This window comes from Camelina sativa, chromosome 5 (assembly GCF_000633955.1).
Source record: "Camelina sativa cultivar DH55 chromosome 5, Cs, whole genome shotgun sequence".
Lineage (NCBI taxonomy): Eukaryota > Viridiplantae > Streptophyta > Magnoliopsida > Brassicales > Brassicaceae > Camelina > Camelina sativa.
The window spans coordinates 14,199,154-14,211,256 of NC_025689.1; the positions used below are offsets into that span (position 1 = coordinate 14,199,154).

The following is a 12,103-nucleotide window of genomic DNA, read 5'->3' on the forward strand; positions in this document are numbered from 1 at the left end:
AAAAAAAAAAAAAAAAAAAAAAAAAGAAGAAAAAAGTTAAATGTTTTGTAATGATCTATTGTTTTTGGCAGAATCTGAATCAAAAACAAGCAAAACAAACATTAATAGACCAGATACTGAAGAATCAAGAGATGCAGGAAAATAGGAATAAGAATGAATGACAAAGAAGGTGTGAGAAAATAGGAATAAGAATGAATGAGAAAGAACGCCTGATACGCCGAAAAGGCTCCACCAGTCTGGTAGTGTCTCTTGCAATCATCTTCTGAGATTTGTAGTAACCCAACGATGCATGATACGTCGCCTCCTTGTTCTTCATTTCCACTTGGCTAAGCCTTTTCTGCACCTGAATTCAACAAATTTCTTCTACTCATCAGTACTCGTCTCATGTCACACACTCTACAAGAATCTTAGCTTTTGAGTTCAAAGAGTTTTGTGTTAAGAAAGGTTTGCTAAGTTCAGTAGAATGGAGGTTGTGTTAGTTCAGTAGAATCTAACCTACAACAACAAGGAGGTTGTGTTAGTTCAGAAATACAGACATTGGTAATTCAGAATGGCAATAGAGAAACATTGTTACCTCATAGTCCACATTATCAGCAATGTGTTCTTTAAGAAGCACATATAGAAGAGTAACAACATTCAATCAGTTAATCAGATTATATAGCTGAAGAAATTGAGAAACTTTCTAATTATGCATCTAAAGAAACACATTTTTTCACAATTGAAGTTATGAAACAAAATCTGATCCGATCATTGGATTATACTTGTTTCCCCTAAAATATTTTAACTGGGCAAGAAATTAAAGTCTCATCTTAGCTCTCAGGATTCTAAAATTAGGTGTTGGAGGAAGAGAAGGGAGAGTACCAGGCTCATCGGTGCCATCGAGACAATCACAGATTAGGAAAACCACATAACAAAGTTACCTCCAACATAGCACAGTAACACGAGCAACATCCGCCGGTGGACCTCGCCGTCCACTTTAGGCCATTAGAAGCAACATCGGCCGACGATTTTTCCGGAGTTGAGGTGAATCGGCGAATCCATCGTCGTTAACATCGAAAGAGAAAAGAGAGAAAGGTCGGGAAAGAAAAAAAGAAGAAAATGATTTTTTTTTTTTATATTTACCCTACAACCAATCTAAACCTGACACGTATACGTTACTTATGGGTTGCTTCGGGTCCTTCTGGAAGAAGAGATTCTTTGATTATTTTACTATATTATGGGTTTTTTTAATTTTTTTTGAGCCATAAATAGTCATAAGCACCCCAATGGAAATTCTCTAACAGTTTTTCCTAGCTTCCTCGACATTGGAGTTGTCAGCTTGGCTTTAATTTGTGTTGTTATAACCACATCTTAATCTCAATAAAAGTATATCCTTCACCCAAAAAAACTACAAACTCTATTGTTATTTATGTTTTACCCCAACATATATAGGGACATTTATCAGCAAAAATAGAAATGTTCCAAAATCATGAGCTCATTTATCAACTTTAAATCCAGATCCATATAAAGTGTCCAATGTGAACAAAACACAAATCATATGTGAGAAAAAATAGAAACAAACATATATATATATATATATATATATATACATACACACATCTACTGCCCGTTTTAAGTTACAATTGATGTTATAATATATATACTATGTAGGCGTATATATACTCAATCAAGCATATTGCCAATACAATGCCATGATAGTTATGTATGTTGTCCAACTAATTAAACTCTTATACGTTAAAATTAAAATCCAAATTAACATTATACATATGTATTTATTACAAATATCTTTTTTCAGTAAAGCAAAAATAAAATCTAAATACATATGTATTTCATCAATTAAGATATATATATATATATATGTATACATATACATATATATATATATATATATATAAAATGATGTATGAAATATGTTCACTTAAATTTTAAGATGCTCACCAGTTATTTATTTTTTATTTAGGAGTCAAAAGGAACGATGTTACTCTATGATACTTTATGCAAGCTTATTTCTTGGTCACCTTTATATTTCGTAGTTACAAATTTTAAAATGATGAAATTGACACTTTTGCCTAAATTTCCCTATATATTCTCCACTTTGTACTTATAATTTGAAGATGCATATGCTGCGAAAGAAATTATGTGTAGACACAATTAGGGTAGTAACCAAACCACAACGCATAGAAAGCAACATTACTTGTTAAGTTAGCAGTGACATGAACTTTTATCAGCCAAATACAGAAAAATATACAACAACGTTTCTAAAACAACACTGTTCAAATTTTTAAACTATAAACCTAAAGGAATATAAACAATGCCAAAGGCAACATATTCGATTAATGCTAATTATAATCCATAACAGATAAACCATTTCAAATTATTCAATATACGTACTTTCCCATCTAATCAAACATCCAAAGAATATTCCAAAAATTAAATATACACATAGGCGTTTCCAATTAAATTCGTTCAATTGGTATAATAACCTTTGGATAAAATATAATTTTTAATTGTTGCAGCATGTTAAGTAGAAATGGTAACATTGTTCTACTCTTAGTAAAGTCTCCCACATCAAGCATCATTATATTTACGAAGAAGAAAAATATAAGTGTTTTTACAAAAAAATATTTTTAAAAAGAAAGACCTCATGAAAAATGTTCACAAAGGTTTTTTGGGCCTATAAATTCATTTTTCTCTAAAAGGTTCGCAGCTTTGTTGTTATTACTTCTGGTTCATTGAAATTGAAAAGTTAAAAATAAATGATTCATTGTGATTGTACTATATCCGCGACGGACTTTCTGAAAGACTTTTTCGTTTGAAACATCGATTCAATTACATACATGCCTCTCTGACTACTCTCCCTCTCATCCTGAAGGGTAGAGGAGTTAGATAACACCCATAATATTTTTAATATAAAGAATCATACTATCCTTTTATAGTTACAACACAAACAGACAAAATGGCTAAACATCTGTTAATTATTTCATATTTTATTTTATTTTTGTAATAACTGGCCAATATATTTTAATTATTTTATTATACCTTAGATTTGATTACGGCATAAACGTCCGTAAGCAACAAGCCAACTTGATTATATATTGCAGATTCTCCGCAAATTCACTTCACACGTAAATGTACATAACATAAGCAATGCAATGTATGGTCATTTTTTCTTCCCCTTTACTCTTTTTCTCTGTCTGATTTCTTTTCTCTCTCTATGTGAATTTGAATGATGCAAGTAGAATTTCTGCTTAGACTTTTTTGCCTAGATTCCTTTCAAGTCTGCTAGTTGTCTCAACATGGCTGAACTTGGGGCTTCTATCTTTTAGGGTTTATTTGTCTTGACGCCTTTGTCTATCTGTAATTTTCTTCTGATTGTTATATGTTTATTAGGTATTTTTAAGCTTTGATTTCCTTATTGGTTGCCGCAAGTAATGATCTAAACTGGTATGTTTCATTTTTTTGTTATTATTTCTCTTCTGTGTGTCTTCCAGCTGGATATCTTCATCCATCACTTGATTCTGATTCTTTGCAGTCTATTAGCAGTCAGATGAAAGATGATCATAAGTTATTATATATATATATATATGGGTTTGTACTTGTTTTTTTGTCCTTTTCAATATGGATATGTCTACTAATGTAGTTTTTGTATTGAATATATTGGTGTCTTTTAGGATTGTTCTAGTATGAGCTCATCATTGGGAAGTCTTCAACTTTTTTTTTCGCCTTGTTATATGCTTGTGATTGTGGTTTTTTTGTTTGTTTTAATCCTACGCTCATATGCTTTTGATGGTGGTTTAAATGCTTGTGTTTGGGATGGTGTTTTCTCTTTCTGTGTGAATTCATTATCTTCGTATAAGAATTTGAGTGATGCAAGTAGAACTTCTGTTTGGACTTGTTTGCCTAGATTCCTTTAAATTCTATAGTTTGTCTCAAACTTGGGGCTTCCATCTTTGGTTGATTCAAGTGTAATGAGCTTCTTTTTTCCTGGCTTTGATTGATTGGTTGTGTCACACGTTTTTCTCTTTTGCGGGTGTCATTTTCCCCAAATTCAATTCATAAGCAGATTGTTTATTTTCTGTATGAACGATACAATCATACAGATTGTGGAGGCAATGGGATTTTTATGTTGATTTGAATCTATCTTCTCGCCTATCATCTTTTTTTTTGTTCCCGAATAACACAACTTCCTGTTATATTAACAATTACCTCTGTTATATTCTGTCTCAGTTGATCTTAGATCTCTCGGCGTTCCATGTTACCTCTTTGCAGGTTTCTTATTTCTCTCTGTTTCCTTATTAGGGTTTGTGAAAATTTTGATTTTAATCTTAAATTTTATTATACTTTGTACTCTGTTAGTAATTTTGTATTGAATGTTTATATGTCTTGTAGGTATGCTTAAGGCTAGACCTGTGGTTTAAGATCACCTTTCATTTGAATGCCAGATTACTAACTGGTTTCTTTCCCCTTTATCTCTGGTTGTCTTAGCTACAGCTCTGTTTAGTGTTTGATCATACTCTCATATGCTTGTGACGTGGGCTTTTTCTTATGTGAAATACTCCCGTCCTTTATAGGTATATTGAGGATGCATGGGAGGCTAGTTTTGGTATGTCTCATGACCGTTGTTAACTAATAACTAGTGAGGTTGCTTCTCTATGTTTGTATTTTATCTTACTCTCATATGCTGGATTTTTCATCTTTGGTTGATTTAGGTTTCATGAGCTGCTTTTTCGTGGGGTTTGATTCTTGGTTATTTTTTTTTTGTTATAGTTCACTGGTATTTAAAAGAAGTAAGCTTTGTGTTCCTCACTAGTTTCCTCAAGGATTGTTCTCAATTGGTATTGTTTCCTTTTTGTTATTATTTCTCCTCTGTATGTCTTATTGTATTTTCCATGAATCACTCTTTACTCTCATCCTTTGTAGTCTACTCACAGTCAAATGAGAGATGATCATAACTTCCTTTTAAAATGGGTTGGCACTGTATTTTCTGTCTTATTTATGATGGATGTGTCTACTAAAGTAGTTTTTTGCATTGACCATCTTTAAGTCTGAGCTTCTCTGATGCAGAAATCTAGACATGTATTGTTTATTCAGCTTTTCATTCCTCTTTCCTTTGTGGATCTTCTACAATCTGTTGATTTATATTGCCTCCATTAAGAGAAGAGAATGAGTCTTCTATAGTAGCTGGCCCAATCCGTTTGTGTCGTCTCTCTACAGCTTTTGTGTGAGATCCTTTTTTAAAAACAAACAGAGAAAATCATATGGATAGACTCTGAAGAATTTACAAAAAGGTTTCAGAACTGAGCAAAGGCAGTGTCAAAATTACAAATCATTAATGTGTACGTTGACCAAAATTGAACTCCATAATCACTTAGTTTCCTAATAAATTCAATATATATATATATATATATATAGATTTTATGTGGAAACACTATTAGACAAGCTGGTTTGATCCTTTGGTTAAGTTTATTAGAATATATTTCCGGTTTATCCGTAACCTTTGGTATATAAGTTTTAAATTTGTTACAATTAAGAAATAATTAAGAAAGCTATTTCACAAATCTCTTTGTTCATCGATTCTAGCTATCATTGTAACAATACCGGTTATTTCTTTACGCGACCCGAAAACCGTAATCTGTTTACTCGGTTTGATATGAAACCTAAAACTCTAGACAAATGGAAGATAACTTGTGGTGCAAGTACCAAATGTTTAGCAAAGAAACGTGGAAATTTATGAATGTTACCGTCTTAAACCATAACAATATATAAAACCACGCAAATCTGTGTATTCTACCTTTTATATGGAGTTAAATAATGGATCATATTAATATCAAATAAATAAATTGTTGACAAAGAAAAACTTAAGACGACATTGATTTTGGTTCATGCAGGTCGATCGAATGACTTGGTAGTTGTCGCAGAGATGGGAGATGAAAAGGAAGGAGAGAAACGCGGGAGTGATGAATAAGAGGAGTCGAAGAGGAACCATATTAGAATGTGTGGGATGGGATTTGTAAAGCCGATAACTTAGAATCCTCCACATATATTCACAATCCTTTGTCTTCGTTCTCCTTCTTCGTCTTCTTCATCTTCTTCATATTCCTATTCATGTTGCTTTCATGGCTCAATTAAAATGCAAAGAGGATCGAAACAAACATGAAACGATGATTCGAGCTTTTTAATACTTTATTTTGGTGAGAAATTAGACGATCAAAGTGAAAGAAAAGAGATGGTAGATTTAATATTAGCTTTATTTTCGACTGTATGATGAGTAGAAGTGCTGGTTTAATTTGGTTTGCGTTGATTTTCTAGCAAACGTATAATTTATTTCCGGTTTAGTTTCACTGACCAACGAATAATAAAGAAGGAAAAATGAATGAATCGAGCAAAATAGAAGAAAAAAAGGAAATTATGCATATTCGAAAAAAAAATAAGAAGCCTTTGCTCGATATCGCGTCCTCAATCGTGTTAGTGTTTTCTGACCGTTGGAGAAGAGATCGCATGATAAGACCAATAAAAAGAAAAAAACTTTACATGAATCTCTCTAACGGTCACTTTAGAAATTTACCAAAGAAAAAAAAGAAAAAATTTACATGAATCTCTCTAACGGTCACTTTTGATATGGACGCGCACGCTTCTTCTCTATGATTACGTCTTCAAGGGTTTTGTTCCTCTCTCTCTCTCTCTCTCTAGTACAGTATCTTCTCTCGCTCGGTCTGTTTCGTTGGTGGTTACATTCTTCTAAACTAGTCTCTCTGATGTTTTTCTTTGAATCGATCATTGGATTTTAATTCTTTTCTAGGGTTTGGTTCCTAACTTGTTGTTTCTGTTTAATTTCCAGGCTTTTATCAATCGATGATGTTATAATGGGGCGACGGAAGAGCAAACCTGAACAAGGTCGCAGTCGCAGAAGAGAGGCGCAAGAAAGAACAAAATTGGTAAAGCTTTTAAATTTAATCTTTCAATGATTTCTCTCTCTCTCTCTCTCTCTCTCTCTCTCTACGATAAGGTAACAGATACAACAACTCGAAAAACCCTAGATCCAGATCAAGGTCACCGAATCTTCCTAACCCTTGTTGTTTGTTTGTGTTCACTTCATCATTCATCACTAACTCTAACATCTGCTCTGTTTTTTTTTTCCCTTGGGTCGTGAATGATGACGAAGAAGATGATCGTTGAGGCCTGAAACGATGGCGTTTTGGAAATTCTGCGAATTGGGGCTTTTGGTGTTAGTTGGCGACCCATAGGGTCCATTAATTGAGACGTCGTCGTTTTTTTTTGGAGCATCGTCTTCTTCCATCCCTTTCTCTTTTTTCAAAACGGAAGAGAGGAGAGAGGAGTGAGGATCTGAGCTTTTGGTATTGATAAAGAGCAGTACCTTATTCTTCTTAATCTCTACCGATTCGCTTTTAATTATTAGCTTTGATTGATTTATTTGACTCTTTCTCTCTCTCGTTGATGATTCAGAACACAATCGTGACGTTGATGGTGCGGTGCCGTGAGTGACATTCTTCTAAACCCCCGACCCTGTCTCTGATTTTGGTATTAAACCGATCCGATCATCTACTGAGTTGTGAATTCGTCTAGGGTTTGGTCTCTTCCTCTCAATTGTTTTTTAATTATGTTCATATTTTTACCTCTCGCTCCCTCTGTCTGTTTACTCTTCTTCTTAATCCCTAATTAAGCAAGTTTATTCGTGCTCTTGCAGGTGGTTTTTTGGAAGCGAATCATCATCGCCCGCTCCTCCTTCGGAATTTTCACGCCTCCTTAGACGGTTTGATTTATTTAACATGTCCTTGTGTATGTTGTTGTAGATAAGATTCCTGGTGAATTATGCTATTATTGATCGCTCTCGCTCTGTCATTCTTCTTCCTTACGCGTCTGTGATTGTCTTGCAGGTTGTTTTGGGAGGTGAATCTTTGATCCGATCATCATCGTTCACCCTCTTCTTGGGTTTGGTCTCTATCTTTCAATTGAATTCTTCTTCTTCTTAATGCGTCTCTGTTTTTTTGTTTTGGTTCGCCTAAGTAAGTTTCTTCGTCTTGCAGGTGTTTTGGGAGAGAGAGCGTCTATGAACCGATCCTTGCTCCCCCGCTTCTGAGTTTTCACTCAACACCCCCACCCCCCCTACGGTTTGAATTTATATATTTGTTTTTTTGTCCTTCTGTTGTTGTATATTTTCTGGTGGATGATGCTTTGATCGATATCGCTATTTGCTTCTTTTTGTATGTCTCTTAGGTCTGCTACTAAGTCTGGGCTCCTTTGATGCACAAGGCTCGACATGTATGTGGTTTATTCAGGTTCTTGTTCTATTTCCCTTTGCTATCTCTTTCTTTGTTTTTTATGAACTAGATTTTGAATTTTGNAAGCCCAAAACCTCTGTGAATTGGGATGATGTTGGTTAGTGTTATCGTAGCATCTCCATCTTCAGCTTCATCATTCATCGCTAACTCTAACATCTGCTCTGTTTTTTTTTTTTGTTTTTTCCCTTGGGTCGTGAATGATGACGAAGAAGATGATCGTTGAGANCTTTGATGCAGATAGTCCAAGCACCGAGATTACAGTGTGGGAGGTTCCACGAGAAAGCATTGTGGGAGTGCCTATGCTTTCTGAANTTTTGGAAATTCTGCGAATTGGGGCTTTTGGTGTTAGTTGGCGACCCATAGGGTCCATTAATTGAGACGTCGTCGTTGTCTTGGAGCATCGTCTTCTTCCATCCCTTTCTCTTTTTTCAAAACGGAAGAGAGGAGAGAGGAGTGAGGATCTGAGCTTTTGGTATTGATAAAGAGCAGTACCTTATTCTTCTTAATCTCTACCGAGTCGCTTTAATTATTAGCTTTGATTGATTTATTTGACTCTTTCTCTCTCTCGTTGATGATTCAGAACACAATCGTCGCCAACGTGCTTGCTTAATTAAGGTAACAACATAATAAACTGGTTCTACTGATTTGATCGATGAATTTTATTATCTGTTCCTTTGTGTTGCTTTGAGATTTGTTTCAGTGTTTCTCTTCATATATATATATATTTTTTAAACAATTTGCTTAACTGGGAATTTTTATTTATAATTTTTTCTTAAAACAATTTGCAATTTGCTTAACTGGGATATGAAGTGGAATTTTGATAATGGTGCTGGTTGTTCCTGTTCTCCTACTGTCACACCACATTGATATAGAGGTATGTCTGATTTAGCTTTATTTTTATGATGATGGTCTCACTATCTATTGATCTTACTTGTATTCTTGTTAATGACGAGATTTTGTTGTGACTTGTGGATTGCATTGATTCCATTATGGCAGGTAATGAATTCATTCGATGTGCCAAGGTCTTCCAATTTCAGATTGCTGATGCGCTTTGATCAGATGTTATTTTGCCGAANACTTCTCTGAATACCATACTTGATCTATTAATGTATGTTTTGCTTGTTTCTGGCATTAATGGTGTTCATATGTTAGGCGTTGGAATGTCCGGAGAATAAGGTATTTGTCTTGCTTCTTTCTCTTTTTGTTTTTTATCCTTAAATGTTGAAGGTGACTGTGATGTTGGTAGATTCTAAAGTTATATGTTTATGTATTAGGATTGATTGCTTCACTGAATTTTTCCTTTGTTGTTCCTTGTTTATGTAGAGAACCGTTGCATCTCCATCTTCAGCTTCAGTTTCCTGCAAGCCCAAAACCTCTGTGAATTGGGATGATGTTGGTTAGTGTTATCGTAGCATCTCCATCTTCAGCTTCATCATTCATCGCTAACTCTAACATCTGCTCTGTTTTTTTTTTTTGTTTTTTCCCTTGGGTCGTGAATGATGACGAAGAAGATGATCGTTGAGACCTGAAACGATGGCGTTTTGGAAATTCTGCGAATTGGGGCTTTTGGTGTTAGTTGGCGACCCATAGGGTCCATTAATTGAGACGTCGTCGTTGTCTTGGAGCATCGTCTTCTTCCATCCCTTTCTCTTTTTTCAAAACGGAAGAGAGGAGAGAGGAGTGAGGATCTGAGCTTTTGGTATTGATAAAGAGCAGTACCTTATTCTTCTTAATCTCTACCGAGTCGCTTTAATTATTAGCTTTGATTGATTTATTTGACTCTTTCTCTCTCTCGTTGATGATTCAGAACACAATCGTCGCCAACGTGCTTGCTTAATTAAGGTAACAACATAATAAACTGGTTCTACTGATTTGATCGATGAATTTTATTATCTGTTCCTTTGTGTTGCTTTGAGATTTGTTTCAGTGTTTCTCTTCATATATATATATATTTTTTAAACAATTTGCTTAACTGGGAATTTTTATTTATAATTTTTTCTTAAAACAATTTGCAATTTGCTTAACTGGGATATGAAGTGGAATTTTGATAATGGTGCTGGTTGTTCCTGTTCTCCTACTGTCACACCACATTGATATAGAGGTATGTCTGATTTAGCTTTATTTTTATGATGATGGTCTCACTATCTATTGATCTTACTTGTATTCTTGTTAATGACGAGATTTTGTTGTGACTTGTGGATTGCATTGATTCCATTATGGCAGGTAATGAATTCATTCGATGTGCCAAGGTCTTCCAATTTCAGATTGCTGATGCGCTTTGATCAGATGTTATTTTGCCGAATTGGTTTTTCTTTTGGTGTTGCATTATAGCTCAATAAATCCTCACTGACTTGCTTCGTGTTTCTGCTTTGAAGGTGGCTTTCTCCATTGCTATTTATTCTCCGCCTGCCGTCGTTAAAGTTAACGCCATACTTACAGTATCTCGGGTTAGTTATCTGTTTCTTGTGTTGCTTTAAGTTTTGCTAATAATGATCAGTGCTTCTTCGTATTATTAAATTTGAAAACAGTTTGCAATTTGATTAAATGGGAATTTTGTTGTTGTATTGACATGATTTGAAGTGGAATTGATAATATGGTGTTGGTTCTTCCTGTTCTTTTAGTGTCATCACCACATTGATATAGGTATGTCTGATTTAGCCTTATTTTATGATGTCAAACTATTTCTCTTTGTGATTTCATCATCTTCATAAAGTTGTTACCTTTATCTGTGTGTTTTGATTGCATATCCACAGCCTGACATCCTTGTTCGTGGTTTTGCTGGTTGGAATTCTAGGTTTTCCTTCAAGGTACCCTCTCTTCTTATTGACACTCTTGTAGTCATTCCATCACTGATCGAATTGGTGATGCTTTTATTTGATGGATCTTTTTTCTCTTCTCTTGTCTACATCTTCAGGTCGTAGTATTCTTCCTCTTTTACCGATTTTTTTTTTCTTTTTCTTCTTTCTATAGAAGTGAAAACACATCTCTGTCTCTCTTTGTTGCAGATCATGAGGAACCAGGATTACTGTGTTTGATCTCTATTAGTATTTTGTTTATGAATATTCACTTTGTTTTTGTTGTTTTTTTCTTCCTAATAACATGATTCCTACTTTGTTATTTCAGGTTTTGGATGATGCTTATATCAATCAATGATGGCTTTGATTGACACGCTTCTTCTCTATGCTGTGTCTTTAGAGGGTTTGTTCTTCCTCTTAACACGTCTTTTACTTCTTCTTCTATTTTTTTTTTTACCTTACGTTTCTTTCTTAGTTTTGCAGGTGTGTTTTAATTTGCAAGCAAATCATGCTCTGATCTAAGGATTAATTGCACGGGATGGTTGAAGCTATGTAAGTTGACTACTCTGAATACCATACTTGGTCTATTAATGTATGTTTTGCTTGTTTCTGGCATTAATGGTGTTCATATGTTAGGCGTTGAAATGTCCGGAGAATAAGGTATTTGTCTTGCTTCTTTCTCTTTTTTCTCTTTTTGTTTTTTATCCTTAAATGTTGAAGGTGACTGTGATGTTAATTATATGTTTATGTATTAGGATTGATTGCTTCACTGAATTTTTCCTTTGTTGTTCCTTGTTTATGTAGAGAACCGTAGTATCTCCATCTTCAGCTTCAGTTTCCTGCAAGCCCAAAACCTCTGTGAATTGGGATGATGTTGGTTAGTGTTATCGTATGCTAATCTTCTTGTTTCCCTTTTTGATGGAATATGTGGAAACACACTTATGCTTAATTATTGCAGCTGGACTTGATGGAGCTAAACAAGCTTTTCTGGAGATGGTTTATACTACC

General features: G+C 34.5%; 3 long non-coding RNA genes across 19 annotated transcripts; 2 read left to right on the forward strand and 1 right to left on the reverse strand.

The window, feature by feature from the left end:
- Window positions 27-1,093, reverse strand: LOC104786855. Its single transcript, XR_767651.2, has 2 exons — window positions 862-1,093; window positions 27-343 (listed from the first exon to the last, which is right to left on the reverse strand). It is a non-coding gene; the product is annotated as an uncharacterized LOC104786855 (long non-coding RNA).
- On the forward strand, window positions 6,846-8,614 carry LOC104786857. Of its 4 annotated transcripts, none has more exons than XR_767657.2 (8): window positions 6,846-6,935; window positions 7,166-7,371; window positions 7,465-7,585; window positions 7,706-7,771; window positions 7,896-7,950; window positions 8,046-8,129; window positions 8,236-8,297; window positions 8,538-8,614. It is a non-coding gene; the product is annotated as an uncharacterized LOC104786857 (long non-coding RNA). The 4 variants fall into 4 exon arrangements; XR_002038069.1 differs by having other exon boundaries at window positions 7,166-7,355; window positions 7,706-7,797; XR_002038067.1 differs by having other exon boundaries at window positions 7,166-7,355.
- Window positions 8,619-12,103, forward strand: LOC104786858. 14 transcript variants are annotated; one of them, XR_002038059.1, is made up of 14 exons: window positions 9,383-9,476; window positions 9,624-9,696; window positions 9,812-9,999; window positions 10,108-10,142; window positions 10,338-10,401; window positions 10,676-10,747; window positions 10,881-10,943; window positions 11,054-11,214; window positions 11,306-11,344; window positions 11,424-11,498; window positions 11,579-11,647; window positions 11,732-11,755; window positions 11,900-11,972; window positions 12,054-12,103. It is a non-coding gene; the product is annotated as an uncharacterized LOC104786858 (long non-coding RNA). The 14 variants fall into 14 exon arrangements; XR_002038058.1 differs by having other exon boundaries at window positions 11,054-11,107; XR_767669.2 differs by having other exon boundaries at window positions 11,095-11,107.